This window comes from Lissotriton helveticus, chromosome 4_2, assembly GCF_964261635.1.
Source record: "Lissotriton helveticus chromosome 4_2, aLisHel1.1, whole genome shotgun sequence".
NCBI lineage: Eukaryota > Metazoa > Chordata > Amphibia > Caudata > Salamandridae > Lissotriton > Lissotriton helveticus.
In genome coordinates, this window is record NC_136064.1 from 84,213,904 (window position 1) to 84,237,410 (window position 23,507).

Genomic DNA, 23,507 nt, shown 5'->3' on the forward strand with positions numbered 1-23,507 from the left:
AGTCCTAACTTCTGTGAATACCAAAATGAGTAAGTGCCTTCTGTGAATACCAAAAGGGTAGTAAGTTTAGGATTCTGTCTTAAGTTAGTTCTGTGAATCGGACCCACAATACACTTCACTTACATGTTTGTGATTCCAGCTTGTTGGGTTGAGGAGCAATCGAGTCATCAGAGCAGTGAGATGGGATAGGTGTGTATGGTGGGTGTAAGGCTCGGATGTAGGGGCAGTGGGATGGCAAGTCCTAACACTGAGAGAGGCTAACTTAGGGATTGGTGATTGAGTGTGAATGTCATCTGCTTCTTTCTGATAATGATTCGGTCGAGGGAGTGTTGGGAGAATCGAGTGGACCCGAAGTGGAATCACAGATGTTTGTAGCATGCAGTGGGAACTCTTCAGGACTCCCAGGAAAATCAGGGGTGAGTGGGCTCAAACTATGATAATGAGAGCCTTTCACCCCCTGGTCCTGGGACACATTACTTTTGAACCCAAAACAGAAGGGGAAATACACCCTTTAGCATTTGACCCTCAGGATAGTGAAGTCAAGCAGTCCGAGGCTTCCCTGGGGAGGTTGGTTGGGGTAGAGATTCAGGACACGGTCAAGAGCACAGCAACAGTTAACAAATCATTGTTAGGCAGGGCTTTTATGAGAGAAAAAAATTACTTTAACAGTGACACAGCTAAATAGTACCCCTGAAATGCAGAGGGCAAAAATATCATACATAATTATCACTGGGATTACTGGGGGAAGGGAGTTAGTTTATCCTAACCGTGGGCTACTTCCAGATTCTTCCAAGTGGTATTACAAGACAGTGTAAAACACAATAAGCCTTGCCAAAGCTAACGAGTACAGTTGAGTTTCTCAAAAATGCTGCTATGCCAGTGCTACCGGTGGGTAGCTTGGGCGGGGCCACCGGGGCGGTTGCCCTAGGCACAATGGGGCATATTATCAAGGGGAGCAATAGGAAATGATCGCCGCTTTAGCGGCCTTTTTCGGCCACTAAGCGGCGATAATTCTATCGCCCTATTAGCAAGCTGTCGCTAAAAGCAGTTAGTGACAGCTTGTAGGCGATAGCGAGCGGTTTGGGGCCTGCTTTGCATATTAGCGATATTTATCGCTAATGACATGCAAAGTGGGCGTACCCAACCTGTTAGCGACTGAAAGCAGTCTCTAATGTCGCTATCGCCTATCAGCAAGGCAGGCGTAGCGATGGAAATATTCACGCTAAGCGCGAATATCTCCAAAAACTAACGCCTGCTCAGACCAGTTCTTAGCCATTATATCCAATGGGAGGTGGATATAATGGCTAAGACCCTGTTAGCGATAATGCGTGAATATCGCTGTATTTCAGCGATATTTACGGATTTCGCCGTTATTGCCGGGAATTTTATCGCTTTTGAGATAAACGTTGCTAATAGACCATTATCTCAGCGATAAAATCCGGTGATGCGGGGCGATAAAAAAATTGTCGCTAAGCCTACTTAGCGATAAATATCGCTATTTGTTGATAATATGCCCCAACATTCTTAGGGGTAGAGAGGCATTCTTAGTGGCGCAAAAGTTTGAAACATAAGTGGAAGGATACTTGCCTTGTCATGGGTTCTGGCAACTCATGATGTGTCACTGAGTGCTACAAAAGGTAAAGTATAGCTGTTTCTAAACCCAGGTCACTGGCTGGTGTCTGATAAATGTACTGTGGTCCCAGTAACCTGTACACTGGACCTTTAAATAGTGAATCGCTGCATTCTCCGCCGTGCACTGCCAGCTAAGGTTGAGGCGCCGCTCTCACTGGGGGGTGGGCTCACAAACAGTACCTGAGGGGCTCCAGAGCAGAATCTAATGCAGCCCACTGACTCAAGGAGCGGCCTTTGAAGGTGGGTATCACCAGTACCGCTGTCCTGAAAATAAGATGCCGCACGAACATAGATCAACAGAGGGAATCATCTGCACCCGAGGAAATACTCAATCCCAAAACTAAAGCTCACATCTAAAGAGGTAAGGATCCCACGCCAGGGGACGGAGTTGACCCTTGTCGTGGGTTTGCAATTGTGGGAAATTAATTTTCCTTAGAAAAATGAATGCTGAACATAGCTCTGTTTCAGTTAGCATAACCAGGCCACACTGGGCCACATTATGAAAAGTGCATGTTTAAATGTTGTACACAAGCATTGTTTTCATTTAGATTTTCAGAAAATCTTTGAAATTCAGCTGCAGTCAGTCTCTGTAATTTAAATCAAACTCTTCATTAGCTTCCCTGGCTGAAGCAATGTGCTTTTGAAACATTGCAAGGTTATGAGTTAAACCTCAATTTCAGAGTTTGTAAAGCAGAGCAGTTCATTATAATAAGTTGCATTTTTCATGTTAATGACCAACGAGAAATAGTTTTTAGTAGGTGTTTTGGAAATTACTACAAAATAAACAGTCTTATTGGGTTGCTGTGCAAGTAGCATTTTTGTGGTGTCTTTCCACGTAAAACCATGCCATGAAACTGCGTGCTGTCGTAGTTTAAAACATTCTAAAGGATGTGATATTAGGAAGGAGTTAACTTCATTCCGATGTTGTACTAGAGAGGGTTAGATGCTGTGTGGTCCTTACGAATTAGGTCTTGTTGGTATTAATTTGATCATTTTCGAATGTAGTGTGGCTACTTAAGTTCTTAAAAGCACTTTGCATTATTGCATATAATAATAAATGTGGCGTCTGATTCTAGCTATTATTTTACTTTCTGTGATGATCAATTTGACATTTAAATAAATATATATAATGAGGGCTGGAAGAAGCCCTAATTGTGCATATTGTTTTACGTATTGGTCTTGGCTGATTATTTGAGCCCAGGATTCTCCCTTTACCGCGTATTGATCCCCCTTATTGTTATTTAATTTGGAGACTCAGCAAAATGCAAACTGTTGAAGGCAGTTCTGGTTTCCTCTAGTATCTCAGTCACAGGTGATTTATCTATATAGAATGCAACTACTGAACTTAGGGGCCTATTTACGAGAATGTCACGCAGTCCTGCGCAGCAGTTTATTTTGCCGCTCAGCACAGTGTGACAGGGAAAGGGCAGAATCTGCCATATTTAAGGTAATGCAGCACATCCCTGCCCTTTACCCTGCGCTGGCACCCTTTTGGCAGCCTAGCGCCAATGCAGGTGCCCGTGCACCATGGTGCAAGCGTTCCTGTGTTGCATGCAGGATTTGTTTATGCAGGAAGCGACACTTTCCTGCACAAAAATAATCCTGAGAAGCAAATTCTTCTTTCAGGGCCATATGTATCAAGGGCAAATGGGTTCGCAAACGCCAAAATTTGCAGAATTTCGGCGTTTGCGAACCCATTTTCGCAAAATGGTACGTATCAAACAAATTGTGTGCAAAATAAGGAATCGCAAAATTTGCCATTCTTTATTTTGCGATTGCATTTAAGAAATTGCCAATTTTGCGATTCCTTAAATGCAATGTATCAAGGAAAAAAGAAATTCCAAAATGCCCTTAAGGAATCGCAAATTACCACCAACTTCTAGTTGGTGGTAAGTTGCGAATTCTTTAAAAAAAGCATTTTTTTGAAAATCCAATGGTGCCATGTGACGCTCATACATGCCCTTAGGGCATGTATGTGCGCCATATTCGCACACATGTCATTTTCAGGGGTGCAGCAGGGTGTGCTTGAGACACCCCTGCACCCTTGAAATTATTCTCAATTTGCTATTAGCAAATTGCGAATCGCAAATTAAGAATAATTTCCCATTCATTCCTATGGGCCTCCTGGCCCATAGAAATCAATGGGAAATTATTCCTTAATTGCGATTAGCAATTTGCTAATCGCAATTAAGGAATTTTAAGGAATCGCTAAAAAATAGCGATTTTCTTCATACATACCATTTTGCGATTTCTAAATAGCGATTTCTTAAAAATCGTTATTTAGGAATCGCTAAAGGGTATGTTGATACATATGGCCCTCAATGCGTGCTGCAATATGCAGCACACATAGAAAGAGGAAGTAACAAGGAGAAATAAATATACTACTCCACAATACGCCTCACCTGAGATGGGTATATTTTTGGTGCATTCCCTGGTGTGCCACTTCTGGTAAATCTTGCAATGTGCCAAAAATCACAGAAGTTGTGTGGGAATAACCACACAGTGCACATGGAACACCTTCCCAGGGCAGAGTAAGGCAACGCAGCGATTTGTGGTGCATTGCCATGCTCCATATTTATGCTCCCACTCAGGGCCATGGAAAGTGGCCTTGCATAGCTTCATAAATCACATGTACTGGTTGCATTGCTCTTGTACCATGTAGTGTGGTGCAAGAGCAATGCAAACAGGCTCATAAAGAGGCCCCTTAGATTTTCTGAGTGCCCGGGTGTCAGAGGTACTGTATTCATCATTCATCCTTCAAGTCTGCCTTATGTAGTCACTTTTGCTGTCTCTGACTGCCTTAGAAACAGGCCCACAGTGCCAACATCAGGCGGAGATCCAGAGAGGAAGTTGCCACACTTTGGGGAACACTGAGGTGGGACAGGGAGAATAAGGCCTCACAACATGGCCGGGGAGTGCATCTCCTTCTGAGGACTACAGAGGACCACTGGTCAGTTGTACCTGTGCAGGTCCTCATGGCCGTCCTCTTCTTGACCGCCTTTCCCTCCTGCCATGATACTTCCAGAATCCCTCATCAGCCATCAGTGGATTCCTCTTAAGGTGGTTTTAAGCCATCTCTCCCAAGCAGGAAGAAAACGTCCAGGTTCCTGGTCTTGAACTTGGGGGAGTTGGCAGTCAGTTACCCAAGCCATGGAGTTTATAAGGCTTTTTTGGCCCCACTGGTGTTGGACCGCTGGCAAAGGCTAAGGAGAATCCCTGGCACAATAAGTGTGGGGTGGGGGGGAGTCTTCTGATCCAACAGTTTACACATTTTGCAGAAAGAGACTGTGGATAAGGGAGACGTGCCGGGGCTGGTTTCAGGTAGTTCCTGACTTTTACAGTCTTCCTCCCTGACTGTTCAAGGTAAGGTCTCTGTCTTCTAGTGCCAGCACGAAGGAAGAGTGGGGCTGGGGGCTCCCTGTCAGAGAAACTCAAAACCAAGGCACAAAAGAAGGAGAGACTTCCTCACATTGGGCCAGATTCACAGAACTAACTTAAGACAAAATCCTAAACTTACTACCATTTTGGTATTCACAGAAGGCATTTACTCATTTTTGTATTCACAGAAGGCACTTACTCATTTGGTATTCACAGAAGGCACTTACTCATTTCGGTATTCACAGAAGTTAGGAGTCCTAACATTAGGACTCCTAAATGCCTTCTGTGAATACCGAAAGTCTTAAAGTTAGGATTTTTTTCAGTTTAGGAGTAGTAAAGTTAGGACTCCTAAACTGAGAAAAATCCTAACTTTAGGACTTTCGGTACTCACAGAAGGCATTTAGGAATCCTAAAGTTAGGACTCCCAACTTCTGTGAATACCGAAATGAGAAAGTGCCTTCTGTGAATACCGAAATGAGAAAGTGCCTTCTGTGAATACCGAAATGAGTAAGTGCCTTCTGTGAATACCAAAATGGTAGTACGTTTAGGATTTTGTCTTAAGTTAGTTCTGTGAATTGGGCCCTTAGCAACTTCATGCCCTCCTGATATAACACCTCTTGGTAATAATGTGGAAGGAAGGGAGAAATAACTGTCCCTTTACTTCAAAAGGGGTCTATGCATCCTATCCTCCTCAAACCTAGAGTCTTGTGCACCTCAAAGGACATCAGGAATCTTTGGTGGAGTTCTTCAATTCACATTGATGTCTGGCAGACTCCCACCGACCTCCAGCTTGTGTACCGTTAATACACAGAAAATCTAAAACTCTGTCACCTGTCAGCAGTAGTGCACATACAGCACACATGGTATTCACACACCCTGCTACTTATACTTAGAGTAAAAAATCACAGATGCGGCGAAGGACCCAGCTGCAAGGGACAAGCAGACCCTTCTTAAACAAGGCACATCAGTGGACAACTCTCAACATGCAGGAAGCAGGCAAAACCCTGTCATGCAAACACTGCCACAACTGTCAGTCCGCTACCGCCCACTGAGCTGACACTAATCACGCTCAGATCAGGTGTGCCCCTACAGAAAACACAGCCCAGCTCTGGGTCTAAATTCATTGACATACCGGCTCTCAGTGTGTATGCACAACTACCATGTTCTCAGAGTTCACCAATTCAAAATGACCAGAGAGTCGTTTGCAGTGGCGGCTCCTCAGCTAAGGCAGAGGAGTGTAGCCCCACTGCTCTCGGAGGAGTGTAAAAGGATAAATAAAATGATAATAACAGGAATTATTATCATTTTGTTTTTAGTGTCTTGCAGCCAAGTTAGAGTGAGGTTGGGCTGGGCTCCCGTGATGCCAGTGGGAGGAGGAGTGGTTACTGCACTGTGTGCATGACGGTCTGGCCGACTGTCTTTGGCCAACCAAACAGTCATGCGCACTTAGCATGTTCTCCACTGGGCTGTAATGCAAGTCTGCGTGGAGAGCATGCACAGGTTGTCAGTCCGCGTCTGAGCGCTGAAACACAGCATTCAGACCAATTACAAGGCTGCTGTCATGGTGGCAGCAGTGTCATGATTGGCTTAGGGGAGTCTTGGTGCTACCGGAGCCAGGAGAACAGAGAGGATAAAGAAGAAGCTGTGGATGGTGACCGGCGGTGAGCAGGTAGGTCTCTTCTTTTTTTTTAAACCACCCCTCCTTGCCCCCTCTCCCACCGTTCCCTACCAGTCGCCACTGCTTGTTTCATGGGAAACTCGGGGCAGAGGGGCACAAACTCCCGTACCAGATAGGAGTCCTTTTTTTGCCCCAGCACATATCCTGAGTACACATAAGAAGTTTCCTGCTTTTCCTTTCTTTTTAATTTTCTCTTCCTACACATAATATGAATAGGTTCAAAGCCTTAACTACCATAAGGTATTGGGGCGTATCACTACTGGTCAAGCTGGGTGAAGTATGTTTACATACGCAAGCTAAATGTGGCTTGCAGAGAATGGGAGAGATCTGTCCCATGCACCAGGACTCAGAGGTCATTAGGGTACCAACATCTCATTCCTGTGCAGGGTTAGACAAGGACAGAAAACAGGCATCAGCACCAAAATAAAGGTGCAGATCGGAGCAGTTGTGAACTTGAAGTTGGAGGTGTTTTGCAGGTGATGCAGGTGTTTTGCAGGTGTTGCAGGTGTTTTGCAGGTGTTGCAGGTGTTTTTCAGGTGTTGCAGGTGTTTTGCAGGTGTTGCAGGTGTTTTTCAGGTGTTGCAGGTGTTTTGCAGGTGTGGCAAACTGCACACATTTGTACTTGCTGCAGGCAGTGTTTGTTGTAATATCATGGAAACCAACAGTAAAAACTGGCCCACCAGACTAGAAACAACCACACACACAGCTAACAGACTGTTCAACACACTGACCTGTCAGACCAGCCCTTCTGGCACTGCCAGATTGCCCTCCAGGCCAGTCCGACCCTCCTCACCTAGCCTATCTGTGCAATACAAGTGTCTGCACTGTGTTACTGGAGCCTCCAGCAAAGGTAGAAATGTGTGACCAAAACAGTAGAGGGAACGCTTATTTACAGACAGCACAGTTTCCATTGAAATGGTCGCTAAAATTGCACAGACATGTAGTTTTACTGATAAATCTTGCTAACAAATGATAATGTGTATACATTGGGTTCCAGTGAATATTTATCATTTGTGCTTCACCAAATAAAGTATCTTGATTTGTTTTGATTCTATTAAAATCTTTGCTTCTATCACACTTCAGAATTATACAAAAAATGTTTTGGTGTCCTAACTCCTGAGTGTGTACTGTTCATGTGCAGGTATTTACATTTGATGTTTGTTACAAAAGAAAATGACATGCTACAGCCTTTCCTTTCACACTCCCTGCACCCGAGCAAGATTGTCACATAATTTACTTTACTTTTCTTTCTCTGACTGCAAGGTGAGAGGCAATGTAAACACCAATCCCCAATGTTAAAAAAGCAGCAATTTGTCAGAAGACAGAGCCTGACATTGACCTCTGTCTTTAAAGTGAAGCAAATGTGACAAGATAAATGCAAAATTTAAAGGCCTCTATATTCATTGCTTAGACTTTCACAACCCACCCAAAGTCACCTTGCTGGGTCGTGACCCACACTTTGGGAAACACTGATTTAGTTGATGTCACTCAGAACCCTTCAGGGAAAATCAATCCAATTATTATTCAATTTTACCCCTCTCTATCTAGATGTAGCTCATAATATTGAACCCTTTGCCACAGTGAATGTCCTTTACTTCAATACAAAGGCTGGGTAAAGAGGGTCTGTTTGGCACAGCAACATTTCGTAGCTCTGTCCTCATTGGGCAGAGCAGGATCTACAAGTGATCATTTAGGGAGAATGATCACAGCATTTTGGGCTGGTAAAATGTGCTCATTATCTACCTAGGATGAAATAAATACATCTGTGCACCTAGTCTGTCCGAAAAGAATCAGTTCAGGGTAACTAGCCAAATGTTTCTAGTTTTTTGCAGGATTTCAGTCACATCCTGTATCATCATACAGATTGGGTTTGCTTGTGTTCACTCACGGGTGTAAATAATTGGCAAAAGATTTAAGTTATCAAGAGAAAGGAATTGGACAGGCCTTTTTAGAAACAAATGGGTTGTCCCTAGTGAGATGCTATGTGAGAGGGCGAGGCTAGGGCTTTTTTTGTTATAAAGCTTCCTCCAAGTCTCGGGATACCAACATGGACAATGAAACCCCGCAGCCCCACAACCCAACAATTCTCCCTCTTCAGCTGCTTCCGCCCATCCTACCTCATCAATACCATGGCCTTCATCTTCTCGACCACAGCGAGTGGAATTTTTACGGTGGATAAGGATTTTTGGGTGGCATGGAATTTTTTTAGGATTTAGGGTGGGTATGAGTTTTTGGGTGGCATGTGAATTTTTAGGGTTTGAGGTGGGTATGTGTTTTTTAGTGGTCTCGAAATGTTAGGGTTTAGGGTGGATATGGGTTTCTGGGTGGCAACCCATAACCACCCTAACCCTTAAAAATGCCCATGCCACCCAAAAACCCATAACCATCCTAAAAACTCCCATGCCAACCAAAAAACCCATACCCACTCTAACCCCTATAAGATCCCTTGCCACCCATAAACCCATAGCCATCCTAAACACTAGAAATCCCCATCTCAACAAAAAACATCACCCACCTTAGCGTTATTAATTTTTATTTATTTTTCCCCATGTTAATTTCCATAGGAACTTTAGACATGGCTATAGCCCGAATTACACCAAATTTGGCAGAAAGGTAGAAGTTGGTCCAGAAAACGACCTTTTTGTAAATTGGTGTATATCTGTTCAGTAGTTGTGGAGTAATTTAAAGTAATTTCAGATTGCATGTATAGGGACGCGGAGGCTCTGCTACCCCTTCCGATCTTATGCTGAGATCTTATTGGCTTCCAACACTTCAAACCAGGAAGTGTTGGCAGCTATCTTGGGACTCAGTTCTATCTCAGAAAAAAACATTAAAAAAAAGGAAAGGGGTTAAAAAAAGAAAAGGGGGCAGGGTAGAAGTACCCTGACCCGCTAGGCCTCTTGGGGTCCTATAGGGACCCTGCAAGGCCAAAAAAACATTTTTTTAAAGCATTTCGGCTGGATCTGTGGATTCTGCTGCCATTTTTTCAAAAACAAAACGTGGGCTACTGTGCTTCCTTAGTTTTTGGCCCCGGGTGGGCCAGGTCCTGTGGGCATTTTTGTAATAAGTGAGGGGGGTGCATGGCCCCCCTACTGGAGCTTCATATTGCCCCAGACACCAGTGCCTCCCCAAGGCCTCTTTATAATGAATGCAGGTGAGGCCTGTATGGCCTCCCCCGCTGACCAGGGGACCACCACCTCTTCTGGCTTATTTTGTTTTAACTGAGGAGCCTCTCAGATCGCCCAAGCCCTGGGGACCGCAACCTCCCCAGGGCAAATCAACAAAAGAATGCGGGGGCGGTGCGGACCCCCCACAGCCCTGAGGACCGCCACCATTCAATTAGGCCTGGGCGGTAAATTCCGTTCCGCTCGCTGAATTTGCGGAATTTGGGTAATTTCGCGTTCTGCGGAGAACGCGAAATTGCCCAAAATTCTGCGTTCCGCGAATTCGGGAAATTTTTTGCTTCTTCGCGTTCTCAAAATGCGTGTTCGCAAGATGTTTCCCTCCGAGCATGCAAACACCAATTGCGAACAGGAAAAAAGCATCGCGAACAAGCAATTCCGCATGTTCGCAGAATTTCTGCGTGTTCGCGGGGATTTTTTACTGTTTCGCTGAGATTTGCGTAACGCGATTACGCAAATTCCGCCCACCCCTACATTCAATTTCAATTAATGCGGGGTCGCACCGATTCCCCGAAGCCACAGGAAATGCCACCTCCCCAGGGCTTTTGTTAAATTGTATGCTGGGGGCAGTGCAGCGCCCCGCAGACCCAGGGACCACCACCTCCCTGGGGAAAAAGCAAAGCCTGTCCCCGGCTGTCCTAGCTGTAATTCATCCTGGTCACCTCATCCATATCATATTCATCATGATAATACTGTTTGCCCTGAGGGTCGTCAAAGTAGTTTTGATCATTACGCCCCTGTGATGCCACAGCGTTCTGAGCCCTGTCCTGGCCACCATCTTCATGACCCCGTACACGAGACCCCCACCCTCTTCGTATCACCACCTTCTGTAAAAGCACAGGGCACTCAATGCACCAGTACCCCTCCGTAGAATACGCACACTGATTCGGCCCTACAGGCATAGTATTCCAGCTAGTACAGGAAAGCTGTCGGGTCATACCACCACGTCCTCCACCATTTCCTCAAGTCGCCTATTGCAACAACACCTTTGTCTTCAAATCCTTATGCTTCTTTTCCGCCCTCTCCTTATCCTCATTCTCCCTGTGCTCAAAATACTGTGCCATATTCAAGATAACAGAAGGAAAAGATGTGGACCAGGTGCTCTCGGATGCCTGTAATCGAGTCGCAATCTCAGGGAGCAAGTTTGAAACAAATCTATTAACAATAAACGCACACCACCTTCAATCAACAAGTCCTGTCAACTAGAACCACACCTTCGAACCGAGTGAAATCATCAGACACAGTCTCATCTTTCTTCTGACGACAAGCTGATAGCTTGTCCCAATCAACCTTTCGGGGTGCAATAAGGGAATGTATATAAGTGATAATATGGCCCGGCAAAGCAAGTATCTCAGCCTTAGGCTTCTCACCAGGCTTCCTGTCCTGGTCCTATACTCTAATTTGATCCCAGGTACCACCCAATTCAGCAACATGATCCTGTGTGTATACCTGTCTCCAAATATCAACAGGAACCAACAAATCAAAGGACATCTCAATATCCGCAAGCGTCATAACTGTCGAAGAAGCTGCCTCAATCTATTCTTTATAATATGCAGTAGGATTTTTCCTAGGGTCAGGTCACTGAGCGTTAAGGGACAAGACCTAACTCATTTTCCATGGAGTATAAACCGACTGTTCCAGGAAACGGGCAGCTACCCCTGGTCTAGTAACAACATTGTGCTGATCCTGTAGCTCTGGTATTTCAGGGTGATATGTGGGGTGGACCTCCCTCATTGGAAACTGAGATACCGCCATCGGGCTCCGCTCAAGCAGCCTACCCCGATAAGCAACCAACGTCGTGTAATTACCAAAAACTTGACCAGAGGCCATATCAGCAACATATACATGATCCTTAACATCATATAAAATCTGTGGTGCTACATCATTGAAACACTGCTCCCAAAGTCCAATCAAAGTAGCTGACATGTGCTTAAGGGCATGATGTTGTACAACAAGCTCATAATCTTTCATCACACTCCACATATTCTCCAGACTATAAATGGGGTTTTGGGCCCACTGCGCGGCCTGATTAGCCACTACCTGTTTCTCTGCCTCTCCCATATCAGATCACATCAACGTTCACCCAAAGATTTCCTTAAATTTCATCCAGTCAACATCCTCAGGGCCACGTCCTGGTGTCCCACCACTCTGCAATGTCAGGGAATAGAGGAACACAGTGGGAGTGATAACAAGGTAGTGGGCATTAACATTGCTGCTGCTGTGGCGTAAGAGCTAGCGAAAGGGATGCCGAAGCAATAGGTGTAACAGTCGCAGTTGCCACAGACGGCATAGACAAAGGAAGGACAGGAGGTGCTGTGGCCAAGGCAGTCTGCACAACAGTAACAGAAGCAGAAACAGCAGAGACAGAACAACCGGTTAGCTGGGCCAGTGGGAGAAGAGCGGGATATATCCTCTGCGGGGCATACAGAGGTGGGGGTCAAGCATCTAGCAATTCTTCCAAAAAAGCATAATTTTCTTCTCTGGCTACATAATATTTATCAATATACAGTTCAAACCTCTAATCTTCACGTTCAATTCCTATCTCCTGCTTCTCTCTATCATGCGCTACAGCTTTCTGAGTCAATGTTTGCATTCTCCCTTTCCCGGCCTCTTTCTCTGCTGTCATCCACCTCTGTTTAGCTTTTTTTGCCATGTTCTGAGGGAATCAAACATAGACTGCCTACTTCTTTTCACAAACAACTTGTCCTGTAAAAATCCAATTTTTTGTTCATCAAAAGTTCCCGTCAATGGCCCGTGTCCTATTGAATCCATGGAGACCGAGATGCCGGAACCAAGTACGGGTCTGGGCTAGATGTGGTTAATGGTCCCACATCATTAGCACCGTTTGTGCCTTAATCGTGTCAAACAGTAGTCATTGGTGCTGCACAATATTCAAGTTCTCCTCTGAAGAAAAGAAGCGAGATCCTTTTGTACTTAAAATTTCATGCTACCCCTGGACCACGTCGAAAAATTTTGATAGGCATAGCCTGTAGTTCTATCTTCTCGTTATTCACTGCAATATTGAAAATACTTTCAAGAGGAGCTCTTCTCCTTTTGGATGCCCTGAAGAAGCCCGCAACGGCTGAAATGCGTTGGCTGTATTGGCTGTCCAGCATTTTATCTGAAATAAAAGATTGAACACTCAAGGATTTCCTCACGACTCTTTTGTATACATTGAGCATTTGTGCTTTTAACACCCTAGAGTTTGTTTTACATACATATCAAAATTCGGAGTGACTTCCGGAGGCGCTGACTGACTTTCTTCCAGTCGAGCATCAGCAGAACGACAACAAGAAACCAAAAAACCAAACAACAGCTCCAGCAGTGCATCCAAATACTGACTTCCACAGCTCCAGGGGTGCATCTCTATACTGCATAACACAGCGTCAGAGATGCATCCCTATACTGTCTTCCACAGCTCCAGCGGTGCATCTCTATAATGCCCTCCACAGATCCAGAGGTTCCTTTCTAGACTGCCTTCCACGGCTCCAGCTGTGCATCTCTATCCTGCCTTCCACGACTCCAGCCATGCATCTCTATCCTGCCTTCCAGAGCTCCAGCTGTGCATCTCTATCCTGCCTTCCACGACTCCAGCCATGAATCTCTATCCTGCCTTTCACAGCTCCAGCAGTGCATCTCTATCCTGCCTTCCAGAGCTCCAGCTGTGCATCTCTATCCTGCCTTCCACGGCCCCAGCTGTGCATCTCTATCCTGCCTTACACGGCTCCAGCTGTGCATCTCTATCCTGCCTTCCACAGCTCCAGCTGTGCATCTCTATGCTGACTTCCACAGCTGTGCATCTCTATGCTGGCTTCCACAGCTCCAGCTGTGCATCTCTATCCTGCCTTCCACGGCCCCAGCTGTGCATCTCTATCCTGCCTTCCACGGCTCCAGCTGTGCATCTCTATCCTGCCTTCCACGGCTCCAGCTGTGCATCTCTATGCTGACTTCCACAGCTGTGCATCTCTATCCTGCCTTCCACAGCTCCAGCTGTGCATCTCTATGCTGACTTCCACAGCTGTGCATCTCTATGCTGACTTCCACAGCTCCAGCTGTGCATCTCTATGCTGACTTCCACAGCTGTGCATCTCTATGCTGACTTCCACAGCTGTGCATCTCTATGCTGACTTCCACAGCTCCAGCTGTGCATCTCTATCATGCCTTCCACGGCTCCAGCTATGCATCTCTATTATGCCTTCCACACCTCCAGCTGTGCAGCTCTAAGCTGCCTTCCACGGCTCCAGCAGTGCATCTCTATCCTGCCTTCCAGAGCTCCAGCTGTGCATCTCTATCCTGCCTTCCACGGCCCCAGCTGTGCATCTCTATCCTGCCTTCCACGGCTCCAGCTGTGCATCTCTATGCTGACTTCCACAGCTCCAGCTGTGCATCTCTATCCTGCCTTCCAGAGCTCCAGCTGTGCATCTCTATCCTGCCTTCCACGACTCCAGCCATGCATCTCTATCCTGCCTTCCACAGCTCCAGCAGTGCATCTCTATCCTGCCTTCCAGAGCTCCAGCTGTGCATCTCTATCCTGCCTTCCACGGCCCCAGCTGTGCATCTCTATCCTGCCTTACACGGCTCCAGCTGTGCATCTCTATCCTGCCTTCCACAGCTCCAGCTGTGCATCTCTATGCTGACTTCCACAGCTGTGCATCTCTATGCTGACTTCCACAGCTCCAGCTGTGCATCTCTATCCTGCCTTCCACGGCCCCAGCTGTGCATCTCTATCCTGCCTTCCACGGCTCCAGCTGTGCATCTCTATCCTGCCTTCCACGGCTCCAGCTGTGCATCTCTATCCTGCCTTCCACAGCTCCAGCTGTGCATCTCTATGCTGACTTCCACAGCTGTGCATCTCTATGCTGACTTCCACAGCTCCAGCTGTGCATCTCTATGCTGACTTCCACAGCTGTGCATCTCTATGCTGACTTCCACAGCTGTGCATCTCTATGCTGACTTCCACGGCTCCAGCTGTGCATCTCTATCATGCCTTCCACGGCTCCAGCTATGCATCTCTATTATGCCTTCCACAGCTCCAGCTGTGCAGCTCTAAGCTGCCTTCCACAGCTCCAGCAGTGCATCTCTATCCTGCCTTCCAGAGCTCCAGCTGTGCATCTCTATCCTGCCTTCCACGGCCCCAGCTGTGCATCTCTATCCTGCCTTCCACGGCTCCAGCTGTGCATCTCTATGCTGACTTCCACAGCTCCAGCTGTGCATCTCTATCCTGCCTTCCACGGCCCCAGCTGTGCATCTCTATCCTGCCTTCCACGGCTCCAGCTGTGCATCTCTATCCTGCCTTCCACGGCTCCAGCTGTGCATCTCTATCCTGCCTTCCACAGCTCCAGCTGTGCATCTCTATGCTGACTTCCACAGCTGTGCATCTCTATGCTGGCTTCCACAGCTGTGCATCTCTATGCTGACTTCCACAGCTCCAGCTGTGCATCTCTATCATGCCTTCCACGGCTCCAGCTATGCATCTCTATCCTGACTTCCACGGCTCCAGCTGTGCATCTATATCCTGCCTTCCACAGCTCCAGCTGTGCATCTCTATGCTGACTTCCACAGCTGTGCATCTCTATGCTGACTTCCACAGCTCCAGCTGTGCATCTCTATGCTGACTTCCACAGCTGTGCATCTCTATGCTGGCTTCCACAGCTGTGCATCTCTATGCTGACTTCCACAGCTCCAGCTGTGCATCTCTATCATGCCTTCCACGGCTCCAGCTATGCATCTCTATTATGCCTTCCACAGCTCCAGCTGTGCAGCTCTAAGCTGCCTTCCACAGCTCCAGCTGTGCATCTCTATACTGCCTTCCACAGCTCCAGGGGTGCATCTCTACACTGCCTTCCACAGCTCCAGAGGTGGATCTCTATGCTGCCTTCCACAGCTCCAGCTGTGCATCTCTATACTGCCTTCCACAGCTCCAGGGGTGCATCTCTACACTGCCTTCCATAGCTCCAGAGGTGGATCTCTATGCTGCCTTCCACCGCTCCACAGGTGCATCTCTGCACTGCCTTCCACAGCTCCAGAGGTGCATCTGTACACTGCCTTCCATAGCTCCAGAGGTGGATCTTTATGCTGCCTTCCACAGCTCCACAGGTGCATCTCTGCACTGCCTTCCACAGCTATAGAGGTGCATCTCTACACTGCCTTCCATAGCTCCAGAGGTGGATCTCTATGCTGCCTTCCACAGCTCCAGAGGTGCATCTCTACACTGCCTTCCATAGCTCCAGAGGTGGATCTCTATGCAGCCTTCCACAGCTCCAGAGGTGCATCTCTATGTTGCCATCCACAGCGCCAGAGGTGCATCTATACACTGCCTTCCACATCTCCAGAGGTGCATCTCTACACTGCCTTCCATATCTCCAGAGGTGCATCTCTATACTGCCTTCCACAGCTCCAGGGGTGCATCTCTGCACTGCCTTCCATAGCTCCAGAGGTGCATCTCTACACTGCCTTCCACATCTCCAGAGGTGCATCTCTACACTGCCTTCCACATCTCCAGAGGTGCATCTCTATACTGCCTTCCACAGCTCCAGGGGTGCATCTCTGCACTGCCTTCCATAGCTCCAGAGGTGCATCTCTACACTGCCTTCCACATCTCCAGAGGTGCATCTCTACACTGCCTTCCACATCTCCAGAGGTGCATCTCTATACTGCCTTCCACAGCTCCAGGGGTGCATCTCTGCACTGCCTTCCATAGCTCCAGAGGTGCATCTCTACACTGCCTTCCACAGCTCCAGAGGTGCATCTCTATACTGCCTTCCACAGCTCTAGGGGTGCATCTCTGCACTGCCCTCCATAGCGCCAGAGGTGCATCTCTACACTGCCTTCCATAGCTCCAGAGGTGCATCTCTACACTGCCTTCCATAGCTCCAGAGGTGGATCTCTATGCTGCCTTCCACACCTCCACAGGTGTATCTCTATGCTGCCTTCCACAGCTCCAGAGGTGCATCTCTATGCTGCCATCCACAGCTCCAGAGGTGCATCTCTATACTGCCTTCCACAGCTCCAGAGGTGCATCTCTATACTGCCTTCCACATCTTCAGAGGTGCATCTCTACACTGCCTTCCATAGCTCCAGAGGTGCATCCCTACACTGCCTTCCACAGCTCCAGAGGTGCATCTCTATACTGCCTTCCACAGCTCTAGGGGTGCATCTCTGCACTGCCCTCCATAGCGCCAGAGGTGCATCTCTACACTGCCTTCCATAGCTCCAGAGGTGCATCTCTACACTGCCTTCCATAGCTCCAGAGGTGGATCTCTATGCTGCCTTCCACAGCTCCAGCTGTGCATCTCTATGCTGCCTTCCACAGCTCCAAAGGTGCATCTCTATGCTGCCATCCACAGCTCCAGAGGTGCATCTCTATACTGCCTTCCACAGCTCCACAGGTGCATCTCTATGCTGCCTTCCATAGCTCCAGAGGTGCATCTCTATGCTGCCTTCCACAGCTCCAGAGGTGCATCTCTATACTGCCTTCCACAGCTCCACAGGTGCATCTCTATGCTGCCTTCCACAGCTCCAGAGGTGCATCCCGATACTGCCTTCCACATCTCCAGAGGTGCATCTCTATGCTGCCTTCCACAGCTCCAGAGGTGCATCCCGATACTGCCTTCCACATCTCCAGAGGTGCATCTCTACACTGCCTTCCACAGCTCCAGAGGTGGATCTCTATGCTGCCTTCCACAGCTCCAGCTGTGCATCTCTATACTGCCTTCCACAGCTCCAGGGGTGCATCTCTGCACTGCCTTCCATAGCTCCAGAGGTGGATCTCTATGCTGCCTTCCACAGCTCCACAGGTGCATCTCTGCACTGCCTTCCACAGCTCCAGAGGTGCATCTCTACACTGCCTTCCATAGCTCCAGAGGTGGATCTCTATGCTGCCTTCCACAGCTCCAGAGGTGCATCTCTACACTGCCTTCCATAGCTCCAGAGGTGGATCTCTATGCAGCCTTCCACAGCTCCAGAGGTGCATCTCTATGCTGCCATCCACAGCGCCAGAGGTGCATCTCTACACTGCCTTCCACATATCCAGAGGTGCATCTCTACACTGCCTTCCATATCTCCAGAGGTGCATCTCTATACTGCCTTCCACAGCTCCAGGGGTGCATCTCTGCACTGCCTTCCATAGCTCCAGAGGTGCATCTCTACACTGCCTTCCACATCTCCAGAGGTGCATCTCTACACTGCCTTCCACATCTCCAGAGGTGCATCTCTATACTGCCTTCCACAGCTCCAGGGGTGCATCTCTGCACTGCCTTCCATAGCTCCAGAGGTGCATCTCTACACTGCCTTCCACAGCTCCAGAGGTGCATCTCTATACTGCCTTCCACAGCTCTAGGGGTGCATCTCTGCACTGCCCTCCATAGCACCAGAGGTGCATCTCTATACTGCCTTCCACAGCTCCAGAGGTGCATCTCTATACTGCCTTCCACAGCTCCAGAGGTGGATCTCTATGCTGCCTTCCACAGCTCCAGAGGTGCATCTCTATGCTGCCATCCACAGCTCCAGAGGTGCATCTCTATACTGCCTTCCACAGCTCCAGAGGTGCATCTCTATACTGCCTTCCACATCTTCAGAGGTGCATCTCTACACTGCCTTCCATAGCTCCAGAGGTGCATCTCTACACTGCCTTCCATAGCTCCAGAGGTGGATCTCTATGCTGCCTTCCACAGCTCCAGCTGTGCATCTCTATGCTGCCTTCCACAGCTCCAGAGGTGCATCTCTATGCTGCCATCCACAGCTCCAGAGGTGCATCTCTATACTGCCTTCCACAGCTCCACAGGTGCATCTCTATGCTGCCTTCCATAGCTCCAGAGGTGCATCTCTATGCTGCCTTCCACAGCTCCAGAGGTGCATCTCTATACTGCCTTCCACAGCTCCACAGGTGCATCTCTATGCTGCCTTCCACAGCTCCAGAGGTGCATCCCGATACTGCCTTCCACATCTCCAGAGGTGCATCTCTATGCTGCCTTCCACAGCTCCAGAGGTGCATCCCGATACTGCCTTCCACATCTCCAGAGGTGCATCTCTACACTGCCTTCCACAGCTCCAGAGGTGGATCTCTATGCTGCCTTCCACAGCTCCAGCTGTGCATCTCTATACTGCCTTCCACAGCTTCAGGGGTGCATCTCTACACTGCCTTCCATAGCTCCAGAGGTGGATCTCTATGCTGCCTTCCACAGCTCCACAGGTGCATCTCTGCACTGCCTTTCACAGCTCCAGAGGTGCATCTCTACACTGCCTTCCATAGCTCCAGAGGTGGATCTCTATGCTGCCTTCCACAGCTCCAGAGGTGCATCTCTACACTGCCTTCCATAGCTCCAGAGGTGGATCTCTATGCAGCCTTCCACAGCTCCAGAGGTGCATCTCTATGCTGCCATCCACAGCGCCAGAGGTGCATCTCTACACTGCCTTCCACATCTCCAGAGGTGCATCTCTGCACTGCCTTCCATAGCTCCAGAGGTGCATCTCTACACTGCCTTCCACATCTCCAGAGGTGCATCTCTACACTGCCTTCCACATCTCCAGAGGTGCATCTCTATACTGCCTTCCACAGCTCCAGGGGTGCATCTCTGCACTGCCTTCCATAGCTCCAGAGGTGCATCTCTACACTGCCTTCCACATCTCCAGAGGTGCATCTCTACACTGCCTTCCACATCTCCAGAGGTGCATCTCTATACTGCCTTCCACAGCTCCAGGGGTGCATCTCTGCACTGCCTTCCATAGCTCCAGAGGTGCATCTCTACACTGCCTTCCACAGCTCCAGAGGTGCATCTCTATACTGCCTTCCACAGCTCTAGGGGTGCATCTCTGCACTGCCCTCCATAGCACCAGAGGTGCATCTCTACACTGCCTTCCATAGCTCCAGAGGTGCATCTCTACACTGCCTTCCATAGCTCCAGAGGTGGATCTCTATGCTGCCTTCCACAGCTCCACAGGTGCATCTCTATGCTGCCTTCCACAGCTCCAGAGGTGCATCTCTATGCTGCCATCCACAGCTCCAGAGGTGCATCTCTATACTGCCTTCCACAGCTCCAGAGGTGCATCTCTATACTGCCTTCCACATCTTCAGAGGTGCATCTCTACACTGCCTTCCATAGCTCCAGAGGTGCATCCCTACACTGCCTTCCACAGCTCCAGAGGTGCATCTCTATACTGCCTTCCACAGCTCTAGGGGTGCATCTCTGCACTGCCCTCCATAGCGCCAGAGGTGCATCTCTACACTGCCTTCCACATCTCCAGAGGTGCATCTCTATACTGCCTTCCACATCTCCAGAGGTGCATCCCGATACTGCCTTCCACAGCTCTGACGGTGGATCTCTATATTGCCTAGCACAGCTCCAGTCGTGCAGCTCTATATTACCTTCCACAGCTCCAGCAGTGTCTTCCACAGCTCCAGAGGTGCATTTCCACTCAGACTTGCGTCCCTGCCTCTGTTCCAGTATTGGCACAGTCCCAGCTCTTCAAACTCGCTCTCAGCAGGGAGTGCCCCTGTCTCTGTCCCGCCCATCCCTTCTCGTGTAATACGGGCTGAGTTGGATAAATGACATTCCCTTGCAGTGCTGACAGGGTCTCGCAGGAGCTGTAAGTGTGACAGGCACAGTGGAGGGAGCGCTGCCCCTGCTCGCGTGGGTCCCCCCAGTAACCTGCCTGATGCGTCCCGCCCTACTCCGAGGTCCTGCCTGGTGCCCCCCACCCTACCCCGAGCCCGAGGGCAAACACTCCAGTTTCCGCCCCAACACTTCCAGACCCGAGATGACAATAGCGCCTGACAGAGATAAACGGCCCGTCTAACCGCAGATGTTTGCAGATGTCATTCATCAGCTCTATTCTTTTTATTCCAGGTTTTAAAAAACTGGCAAACACACAGCAAGCGGCATGACAGAGGCTTGGCAGCTCCGAAGGCGCTATATTCAGCACGTCCGCGGAACATTCCAGGCTGACGATGAAAGTGACGCAGCGTCAGCGCGCGCCTCGAGGTGTCCCTAACCGTCTCGAGCCAAAAGAAGCTCTCATCTCGTTGCTGCTGCCTCTCTCAGAATATTCTCATGCATGCATCTTTCTTGGCGAGAAATACGGACAGGGTGCAGAATGCAATATGCAGTTTCAGATCACACTCAAAACGACGCCACACAGGGCTTAATTTGTAAAAAGTAAGTGCCAGGGCCCTTTCATAAACCCACTGCAGCCCTCACCACCCATTGCCCCCGTTAGCTCTCCCAGTGAAGTTTCCAACTCTAAAAAGTCACCCTTCTAAACCAAAAGGGTCAGTGTAGATCAACCAATCAACAAACAATGTCCCCTTTGTGCTGCAACATTTAAATGTCCAACAGTAGCATGGGCGTCCGCAGGGGAGGGCAAGGGGGTGCGCATGCCAATCCCCTCCCTCTCCCCCCGCCCCCCCCCCCCCCCCGATCGCCGGTCCCATTCATTTTGGTCCGTAATGTTCAAGATTACAGCAGGCTGTTCCCCTGCGAGAAGCCACAGGAGTTTAAATGTTCTCTCACTTGGGGCGGCTCACACTTCTCTTTGAACTCTAGAGGCTGCAGCAGCCCCTCCCCGACCTCGAGCAGACTGTGGACAGGGCCATTGTTATTCTCTCTGCTGCTGACCATCACATAAAGAATGACAATGGGCCGTCTGCATTAAACGTGCCTTGAAGTTCACATTTTGCCCACCCCCTGGAAGGCGAGTGATGAAGTTAAAATGTTGCCCCCCCCCCGAAAAATTTCTGCGGGCGCCCATGAACAGTTGTCCAATAAGTATGCACTGAACAGATTATAATATTTGACTCCATAGGGCCCGATTCACAGAACTAACTTTAGACAAAATACTAAACTCACTACCATTTTGGTATTCACAGAGGCACTTACTCATTTGGGTATTCACAGAGGCACTTACTCATTTTGGTATTCACAGAAGGCACTTACTCATTTCAGTATTCACAGAGGCACTTACTACCATTTTGGTATTCACAGAAGGCACTTACTCATTTTGGTATTCACAGAAGGCACTTACTCATTTCGGTATTCACAGAAGGCACTTACTCATTTTGGTATTCACAGAAGGCACTTACTCATTTCGGTATTCACAGAGGCACTTACTATCATTTTGGTATTCACAGACGGCACTTACTCATTTAGGTATTCACATGAGATAGGACTCCTAACTTTAGGACTCCTAAATGCCTTCTGTGAATACCGAAAGTCTTACAGTTACGATTTTTCTCAGTTTAGAAGTAGTAAAGTTAGAACTCCAACTTCTGTGACTACCTAAATGAGTAAGTGCTGTCTGTGAATACCTAAATGGTAGTGAGTTTAGGATTTTGTCTTAAGTTAGTTCTGTGAATCGGGCTCAAAGTCTGTATTGGCAATAAACACCTGTGTCCTATTTATATTCAAAATGATTTATTCATGTGAATTATTCCAAATGTGTCACAATATATATATATCAATAAACAATAAAAATATGTAAAAATATAAAGAAGCAGAGGAGATATGCCTAAACTCTAAATATACTAAATAAATCATCTCAACATTGCACCTGATTTACAGATTCTAATAATGAAATCCTCAGTTTTTATATAATCCCAATTGTTATATCACACATAGGCTATTAAAACAGTATTGCAATTAAAAACAGTTTATAACAAGTAGTTTATCTTTAAAAATTCTATCGGAATTTTAAAGATAAAGGACTTGTTATGAATTGTTTCAGGGGGTGTAGACATGTAACTCGACTCCTTGTAGTGGATTTGCCTTTGGAAATGGTGAACAGCCCAAAATCAAAGATTTACTCCAATGTGTCAGAGTATATTTACACATGTAGATTTACTCAGGTGAAAATGTACCTTTGTGATGAAGCCCAAAATTAGTGAGTGCACTTAGTCACAAAATTAACAAGAAGATCCGTTTATACAATGGTAACTGTGAATAACAGGATATTTTCTACTGAGGGGTCCCAAGTAAACTCAGATTGATATTAAGAGTGAAGCTTGTGTTGCCTATGATGCCTCTTGGAATCTGAATTTAAAAACGACTTGTGTATAGTTTTGTTACCTGTGATCCCCCACCCAACCCTCTCGCTCTGCTCAGATTAGCAATGGAAGGCTAAAGAAACATGGGGGCCAAGCACAGACCTTACGCCTTCCTACCTGCTGTACATTATACAAATACCTGGTGTCATCCACCCACCCCCATCACCCTCTGGTAATCTTACCCACTCTCACAAATGCAAAATTATCCTGTACCCTGCCTCCCTCTCCATCACTCTTGGAAGTAAAGGCTAAAAGCTTTCCTTGCATCCTAGCACCTTCCCACCACCCTCAGCATTACCTTCCCGTCCCCTCCTGAGAGTAAAACAAACACATGTGAAGTTGCCTACACTCCACGTGCTTCCTGCAAGAACACCACTCCAAATTAAAAACAGTACCTCGTCCCCAGCCGCCAGCCTTCATCACCCTCGACATCTCCTCTCCCCGTCCTCATCTGACGTCATAGGCCCAGGAGAAGCAGCTACCTACTCCAGAGGCTCTTGAAAGATGCTTGGCAGCATGGACGGACATCTTGGTCAGTTGCAGGTGACGTAGACATGTTATGTTAAAATTATTTATAAAGCGCACTTACACCAGACGGTTT